This window comes from Stegastes partitus, unplaced genomic scaffold (genome assembly GCF_000690725.1).
Source record: "Stegastes partitus isolate 25-593 unplaced genomic scaffold, Stegastes_partitus-1.0.2 Scaffold336, whole genome shotgun sequence".
Lineage (NCBI taxonomy): Eukaryota > Metazoa > Chordata > Actinopteri > Pomacentridae > Stegastes > Stegastes partitus.
In genome coordinates, this window is record NW_007578067.1 from 149,374 (window position 1) to 158,558 (window position 9,185).

Below are 9,185 nucleotides of genomic sequence, written 5' to 3' on the forward strand. Positions count from 1 at the left end.
GAGAACCCGGAGAGAACCCACGCTGCACGGGGAGAACATGCAAACTCCACACAGGAAGATTTCGGTACCGGGATGCGAACCGGCGACCTTTTTGCTGCGAGGCAACAGTGCTACCAACTGCGCCACCCTGCAGCCCTGTTGTAAATATGCGCTATACAAATAAAATTGAATTGAATTGAATTGAATTGAATTGAATTGACACCAAGGAAGCAGGAGGGGGACGTGCCGGTGCACGCTGGACTTCTTGAGGGGAGGTGAGAGGGCTTAGGGGGCTCCAGCGAAGTGCTCCAGTGCTGGGGGGGAATCTGTGTTCCAGGGAGAAGGTGCTCGTGGTGCTTGGATCCAGTGGGAGGATACCTGGAGGGCTGCTGCTGCTGGTTGCCTCGAGATGGCTGGGCAGGACGTCAGGCTGAGGAGGCTCTGCAGGGAAACGATGGAGTCAGCTTTAAACAAACAAATAACAAGCACGAGAACTCGAGGTGAAGCGTGGCCGATCCACCGCTCGTAGGGGAGGGAATCCTCTGGCGCCGCATCACGGGGGGAAGCCAGCTTAAAAACATTGCTGATTTTGATGCGGGACAGGTGCGGTGGAGAGCGAGTGAGTCCTCCTCGACCATGACCCTGCCCAGCCTCACAATGCAGAGCACAGAAAAACGAACACACACAGGAAATACCACTACCAAAATAAAAGCTAGAGACAAGAACCCCAGCAACATAGTTTGATATCACGCAAATGAGCACAGTTTGTGGGGTAAAAAGTGGTGCCAACGAGGCAAATATTTGCTTTTACGTCTAAAATCAGCTTACAGATCAGGGCTGGGCCAAATCACACCGTGCACGGTAATACTGCTGTAATGTTAGGTGATGATATGAAACTCAAAATTTCACGATAAATTTGAATTTTGAAGTGCCTTTTGATTAAACAAATTGTCAGCAAGCAATTTACAACTAAATTGTACTAAAACTCTATTGATTTTGACTCTACAACTAAAACTCTATTGATTTTGGTACAATATGGCTTTAATGCACATCAAAAACAGTTGCTTGGTAAATGGAAAAGAAATTGTTCTATTTTTTATTTGCACCAATAAAGTTGTTTTGAAGTTTTGAAGTATTTTGTCAAGCGTCAATATATCGTCATTGCAATTTTTTTTTTTCTTTTAAGTTATTTTTTTGGCCTTTATTAGACAGGACAGTCAAAGGAGAGGAGAATGGGGGAAGGGTTGCAGCAAAGGGCCATGAGCGGGATTCGAACCCACGGCCGCTGCATCGGACACTACAGCCCCTATACATGGGTCGCCAGCTCAACCAGGTGAGCTATGGTGGCGATCCTGCAAATTTTCTTATTTCGTGATAATATTTTTGGCCATATCACTCTGCCCTATGACAGATGCTTGCAGATGTTTCTTTGGCTCAAAGCTGCACATCTGCACTCGTAAACTGCTGCTTGTACACGAGAATCAAAGTTAGTTGGTGTAAACACAGTGAAAACACCTGAAAATGTATTTAAATAGTCTGTAAACATAAAGTTACACCGACATAAATGCATCTTTAACTTTCTTTTTGTGGTGGACAATCTATGAAACCAAACCAAGAAAATAATTATTAATATTCTTGTTTTTTCTGCTGATTCCACATTAATCACAAAGTTAATAACTTAAATAGTAGATGTGATGTTGAAGAATTGTGACTTTTTATTTACTTCTTGTGTGTTTTTTAATGAACAATGATGCAGATCTGAGCCTCGTGTCGGTTTGGAGGCTGCTTCATGCTAAAAAATCGCCCTGATTTTGTGAGAAAACTGAATAAAGGAAGAGAAATGTCACCTGCACCTGCACTACGGTGAATGAAAGTCTTCCTCGAGTCTTCCGCACATTCAAAAAGAGACACTAATGCACCTGCAGCGTGAAGGTGGTGGAGGAATTCAACAAAAGCCCAATGTGTGAACGTGTCGTCCTGCGAAAAGTCACAAAAAACGAGTATTTCACAGCAGAGATGGAAGCCTGGCAGAGTTGTGTTAATAATTATCCACACATTCCTCTCTGTGCACTCGCGTCTTGTTCATTATTAGTTTTTAATTAGCTCGGTTGAATTTGTCATCGCGTATGTTTCCAGACTTTTTTTTTTTTTTTTGTATTTTCCAGGTTTGGCTTCGGTTCTCGTCCCATAAACAGTCCGACCTGACGGGAAAGACTTAAAGCTGCCGTCTGATTTAGTGCGTATTCGGTGTGGCAGTAAAGTATCGAGCGGCCAGACGGGAGGCGCTAGTTAACCTGCCGTGATGAACTGCTTCACTGCCATTTGTCCAGCAGCAGAGTTTAGCTTCTGGAGGGAGGAAGGTGAAGAAAAAAACACTCCTCCAGACAGCTCTGAATGCTGCAGAAGGTCACATTTATTCCCAACATACACGACTGTGACTAGCAGCAAAGAAAGGCGACTGATTAGGACCAAAAACTGCTGCAGAACATGACAGTTCATGTAAAATGTGAGCCTTTTAGAGTCTAGATCAGCCTGTCTCTGGGCTCCATGTGGTTTTTAATATCTTCCATCCAGGCGACGGGATGTAAAGACGTACGAGTGTAAATGAGATTCTCGGCTGACTGGATTGTGTTTTCTTTCTTCGGTCAGAATCCCATTCATTCGCAGCCTGACAACAGGTATCATATCTCTGTTATCACAGTGGAGTCAGATCGGAGGCGTTTTGTGTCCGACTGATAACGTATATCGAAGGCATGAACCGAGAAGAAGAACGAAGGGGTCTCAATGTTGTATTTTGACTGTTGATGCAGAAGAGATGTTGGAGAATAAATCAGTTTAGGTCCAATGTGCTTTTGTGAGACTTTAATGCTTTAATTTTCTCACCCGAAACCATCCTTTAGACGGAGCCACAACATTAAAACCACTGCCTCCTAAACATCTCTGATCCATCAGGACTGGACCTGTGGAGTTCAGTACCAGGACTTTGACGGAATTAATAAAACAACTTTGTTCTTTGTTTGTGTTGTGATACATCGCTCTGCTTCCATTGAACATATCAATATTGATTATTGTTTCATATATTTGCGCCATAACTTGATTTGTCGATAAAGTGCTTCACAAAAATGATTAATCAAATCAATCAAAAGCCTGACCAAAAAGGTAGGTTCTTGAGTTTGCTTCTAAAAATATCAACACTCTGCTGTTCCACAGATGTTATAATGTTTAATTAAAAAGCCACGACCAGAAGGCCTGAGGGTTCTAGAGGGTTCATAAGATAAACGCTAATCTGATAAACATGAAAGAACAAGATCATTAGGAACTGTATAAACTGAGAAAAGAATCTTAAAACCAGTTCTAAAAGGTAACCAGTGCAGAGACTTTAAAACTGGTGTTAAAATACGTCTTAACGTTATAAAACAGTCGTCAGGAATCTGTGAAATGCCACCGATGCTCAGTTTTCTCTCCCGTCCGTTTCCTTCGATGCAATGCATGATGGTACATGTTGTTGGTTAGCGGTTTCATGGTGCATTGCGGGATACTTGGGGTCATGGGGTCTAAGACTCGTAACTCAACATTGGGCTTTATAGTGAGTAGTGACTGGGGCGGCTGTGGATTGGGTGGTAGAGCAGGTTGTCCACTAAGGTTGGCGGTTCGATCCCCCGTCCCTCCACAGTTAAAGTGTCATTGGGCAAGACACGGAACCCAAACATCGCTCCCAATGGCAGGCAGCACCTTGCACGGCAGCTCTGTCGCCACTGTTGCATGAATGTGATCTACTCTCAGATGTACGTCACGTTGGACAAAAGTATCTGCAAAATGAAACTGTAAAGGACATTTTGGACCCAGTGGTTCTGTTTATGAAACCTCCTTCATTATCTCGCTCTGACAGGAGCTGTTCTTCTGCAGGAAACACAGCAGGTTTTGTTCTGTTTGATGCACTTTCTGCTCTGTCTTTGGTTAAGATGAACATGTGTTGTCATTGTCTCTGTTAAGGCCGACTGTAACACTTGTCCTGGTGCCTCCTGCGGTGATCTGGTTGAGATCTGGGGAATCTGGAAGCTCTTTGTCGTGTTCCTCAAGCAGTTTTAAGCAGTTTTCGCAGTGTGGCGAGGCGTATTGTCCTGTGACGGAGTTCTGTTGTGATGGAGGTGGTTTCTATCAAAGAAGACTACACATGGCAGGTGTCAGAATGTTGTTGGCTGCCAATTTCAGATGACTTTCTCCTCTTTCACTTTCTGCATGTTGTTTTCAAACTTCCCCCCTGTGATGGGAAGTTTTGATGAAAATTTGTATCATGCATTACGTCAGTTCTGGTTGTTGTAAAGATCTACAAAGAACACATTACTGTTCAAACATGGCCATTCTTTCTTGTTTTAGTGCTGCTTATTGGAAAAGTTTCATTGTCTGTAGACTTCACAAACGCTCACGCTGCATAAAAACAGCTTTATTTAATCAGTGACAGGACTGTGAGTCGTACATTTACCGTATCTATCCATCAATCTTAATGCTCCGAAGCTGCCAAACAGAACCAAAACAACCTGCATCTCTGAACGTCCCAGACGACCGTCTTGCAGGCCCCGACGATGACGTTAATCTGTTTTCTGACATTTGAAACATCTTAGGCAGCATCGTGTGCCGTTGACATCGACACAAGCTCCTGTGATGTGACTTTAATGGAGTTCTGTAGGAGCCACATACTGCTGGTTAACTGTCTACGGCTTTAACGGGTCCATGTGTAGTCGGACTTCACCTGTTGGACACCGACTATTAAAATACGTCATCTTTTTTCTTTTTCAGGGAAAGTCACATCACAAAGCTGAGAAAAGTCTTTGTCAGTTTCATCTCTGCATGTGAAACCAAAACAAGTTTCCCCACAGTGTTATTTTGCAGAGACATGAGCTCTTTTTTTTTCTCTACAAACATACGACAGCTGCCCTCACGTCCTGTTTCATGCAGTATCATACAATCAGGGCCGGAGTACTTCATCATCATAATGGGCCTTTAGCTTTGACCATCTCAGGCTGAGCAGATGTGGTGGAACATCCAGGTTTTTTTGTCACATCCTATAAAGTATGATGGTACAGATGCTTGTCACGGCATCCTCGGCTTAGTTCCGCCTGAGAAGACGACGATCGGTTTCAAGGAATACAAACAAACCAGGACAGTGAGGTGTCAGATTATACTGTACGTCATCACGGAGGAACCTGCCACTTAAAGAATCCCAAATAGAAAAGATTCATGGTACAGACATCATATGAAACACCTTGTAGAAGCCAATAATGTAATAACAGCAGCCGATAACGTAATAAATTTGCTCTTTTTAAAATGTAACAGGCCAATAACGTGATAAATGGCTAGTGATAAAAAGTTATGTTACGTTATCGGTTCAGGACTTTTAGTACGTTATCAGCTGTTATGACGTTATTGGCTTCTACACACCTCTAAACAGCTGAAGTAGGAAACATCCAACCAAACTATGCGTGGAAGAAGACAAGATATTGATTCAGGGATTCTTGACATCCAATCCGTGAAGAAAAACAGAATTTTTCAAGCGTTTTTGTGACTCGCCCGCTGGTTCTGTACATGCAGTTTGTACATACGTGAAAATTGCAGTTTCATTTGGTTTTATTAGCCTACAAAAGCTGACTGGGTTCCACCGAGGAGACTCCCCAATAACCACATGAAACGTTGATCACTGTTATCAATCTGTCGCTGGTTGTATTGCTGTGGCTGATCAGTGTAAATAACATGTTCTCATTGCTGCTCCGGTTTCATCACTTTTGTATCCATAAAGCCAATTTACAGCCATTTTCTCCGACTGACGGAAACGGTTTCCTTCTTGGACTCGTGCGGTCGAGAGGAACCGGCTCGTGTGAAGGTTCCAGCTAATAAACTACGCCGAAAGCAATCTCTCCAGTCGCGGCGCAACTACAGCACAGCTTGTTTCATTTGACCTCCTTCATCAGCGTGATTGATTCGCCCCACAGAGCTTGTTACTCCGAGGCAGAGCGAGGATAAATACTCGACATGTTCCTCGCCGCTTCAAGCCGGGGAGAACGTCCTGTCGGTCCGGTTCTCAATTGTTCTGACTTGTGATCGGTTCAAATAAAGCAGATTTTACTCACAGTCCTTTGTCACAGGTTGCAAACCGGTTGACTTTGAGTGTGCTACAGCATATTTCCTGTGTTTCTCGTTGGGGATCAGTGATGTTTAATGTTGCAACAATACTTTTTATTAATCAGTTAACTTCATACAGAAAGTCTAAATCTAATCAATACAACCTCTTGTTTGCTGCCACCAGTTTAGACTGATCTCAGAAAAACCATAGTTCTTCAGTGGCTCCACCAATTGCAGATCCTTTTTATTCATTTAATGTACTGTATGCGGTTCTTTAAAGTACTGAAAGATTCATCATAGTTATTTGTTTGATTTGGTGGCAGGTAACACTGGAAAAATGAAGCTGCAACAATAATTTTTATTATCTTTTGCTCTGTTAAACATCAGAAAACAGTGAAAACGTCCATCACGGTTCCTCAAATCCCAACCTGGCATCTTGTACCATGTTGTTCTGTCCGAGCAGAACCCAAAATACTAAATGTAACATAAAGATAGGAACCCAGAGATTCTGTAAATTCTGTAAATTTTTACAATTGTCAAGTCAAAATAGATTTTTTTGCTGAAGATTGTTGGAACACCGTTTATGGAGCCTAAAGGAACAATATTTGGATTTAAAACTGGTTCTTCTATGGCATCATTGCAAAGAACCGTTTTTGACTTGGTTCCTTAAAGTATTGAAGGTTCTTTATATTTATTCAGGCTGTATGATTTGGTGGCAGGTAATGGCATAAAATTAAAGCTGCAGCTAGCAATTATTTTCATTGTCTTTTGTTCTGTTAATCATCAGATAACAGTAAAAGTGTTCATCACGGTTCCTCAAATCCCAACCAGGCATCTTGTACCATGTTTTTCTGTCAGAGCCAAACCCAACAAACTAAATGTAAAATTAAGAAAGGAACCAAGAGATGCTGCAAATTCTTACATTTGACTTTGCTGTTTAAGCATTTTCAACTAAAGTTATCAAACTCGAATCCACAAAGACGTGGACATTTTTGCTAAAAAGGCCTATGGAACACCATTTACGGAACTGAGAGGAAATATTTTTTTGGAACTGAAACTGGTTCCTCGATGGCATCATTGCAAGGAACGATTTGTGGTTCCAGTCAGCGCCTTTATTTTTCTGAGTGAACTCACTAAGAAACTGTACAAAATATTTAAATTCGACTACCACTGAAAGAAAAGGCATAATAGAGAAAATAGAATTTTCATAGATCAAGACCAATGCTACAAAACAGGAAGGAACTTTTATTATCTTCAAGTAAAGTCACTGTTTTTTACATAGCACACTGAAAACAACTAAATATTGACTAAATATAATATAAATGACTACATTTTGGGATTAAGACTTAAAGTGTGAATTTACCTGAATGACTTATATATCAGGGAATAAAACCTTAAAAAATATATTTAAACTGCTGCTTTATCTGACTATAATACATAATAAGACCCTCCACTACTTAAGGATGAGTAAAATCCACTTGTGGATCTATAACTGCATCAGCCATACCATAAAAAGAAGAGCCTATAATAAATATAATAAATTTATGAAGAAAAAAAAAACATTTTTAAATTCTTAATCAGATAAAACCGCTTTAACTGATCAAAAATATCACAATACATATAGACATAAATAAATAACACTGGACTGAGCTGGATAATAAACCCAAAAATGTCAGGACCAACTTAAGCAGAGCTGGTTAATAGAAGGTAGCTACTGATTAGAAAATATATAAAACAAAAAGACGAGCTGTAATAAAAACCCTCCTTTGGCCTCCATAGGTTTTTAATCATGTCAAATCCAACAGGTTCACTGTGTTTAACATGATGAAAGTTGTGACCCGACAAAAATATATCCAACAAATCCAAGGATTCTGTGGAATTTATGTGGATTGTTTCTGTTTTACTTGATAGTATTCAGACTTTTAACTGTCGGACCAGACTTCACCGTCTACCTGCTGTGATTCAGCATCACTTTGTTTCTTGCAGACCAAACGCTGCTTTTTAAAGTTACTGTGAAAAGGTTTTTCATTGCTGATGTTTCATGCAGCTCAGCCGAACATTAGTGATGGACGGTGACGCGATTCAAAGGGATTTCTTCAGCACCGTGTAATGGAAGCTGCGTGTTCAAAGTGACGTCGGATCCCATTTATGCTTTTTTTTTTCATCTCTCTTGGACACCGGATAGAGGCGACTGATTGGACGACAATGACACCGCAGCAGCTAGAGGAAGCAATCACCTGCTTTTACCACTTTCACCAGAAACAACGTACATTTTTACATCCCAATGATGGTGCAGTTTTTGCAGAAATGCTTGCGAGAGAATTAGATTTTGCTCGTCACATGTGATGCACCTTTCTCATTTTTTAGACTCCGGGCGGAGAAAGAAAAAAGAAAAAAAATCTCCTCGGGTGCAATTTGTCATTTAATTAGCGAGCACAATCGCAGCAGGACGGGCACCTGCTGGCCTCGGCTCTGCCATCCATCATGAAAATATGCCACCAGGATCTATAATCATTCTCTGCAGACAGAAAACAATGAGCCACATTGCGTCTCTTTTCCCCGCTTGGCCTCCACGCCGAGCCAAAGGTTGGAACCGCCGCTTCCTGTTTGCCATTTAGTGGGAACGTATTATGGAGACGTCACCGAGGAGCTCCGGCAGGCAGACAGAAGTGAACTTTGTTGCCTCCATCCCTCTTGTCGCGCTCTGCCTTCTTATCGAATAAAGTAGAAGTGACGTGAAAAACCTTTAATAACAGCGGTGACCTTTTAGCAGGTGGGAGTGTGTGTTCGACGTGTGAGTGTGTGCGTACGGTGGTTGTGAGTTGTCGGGATCATGAGCTCAAGTGTTTGTCCATTTGCCTGCAAAAAGCACGACTCTACAGATGGAGAGACGCTGGAGGTGGAGATACAAATCTGAAATTACCACCTTTTTTTTTTTTAACCTTTTATCCAAACTGAGATTTTTTTTCAGGACTTTCAGGGATTTCAGCATTTTTTAAAGTGTTGAAACTGAATTTTGCACAGTAACACAGGCAGGAAGTAGAGTAATGAGCTTTATAGCAGCACTGATTGTCAGTTTTTTCACCAAC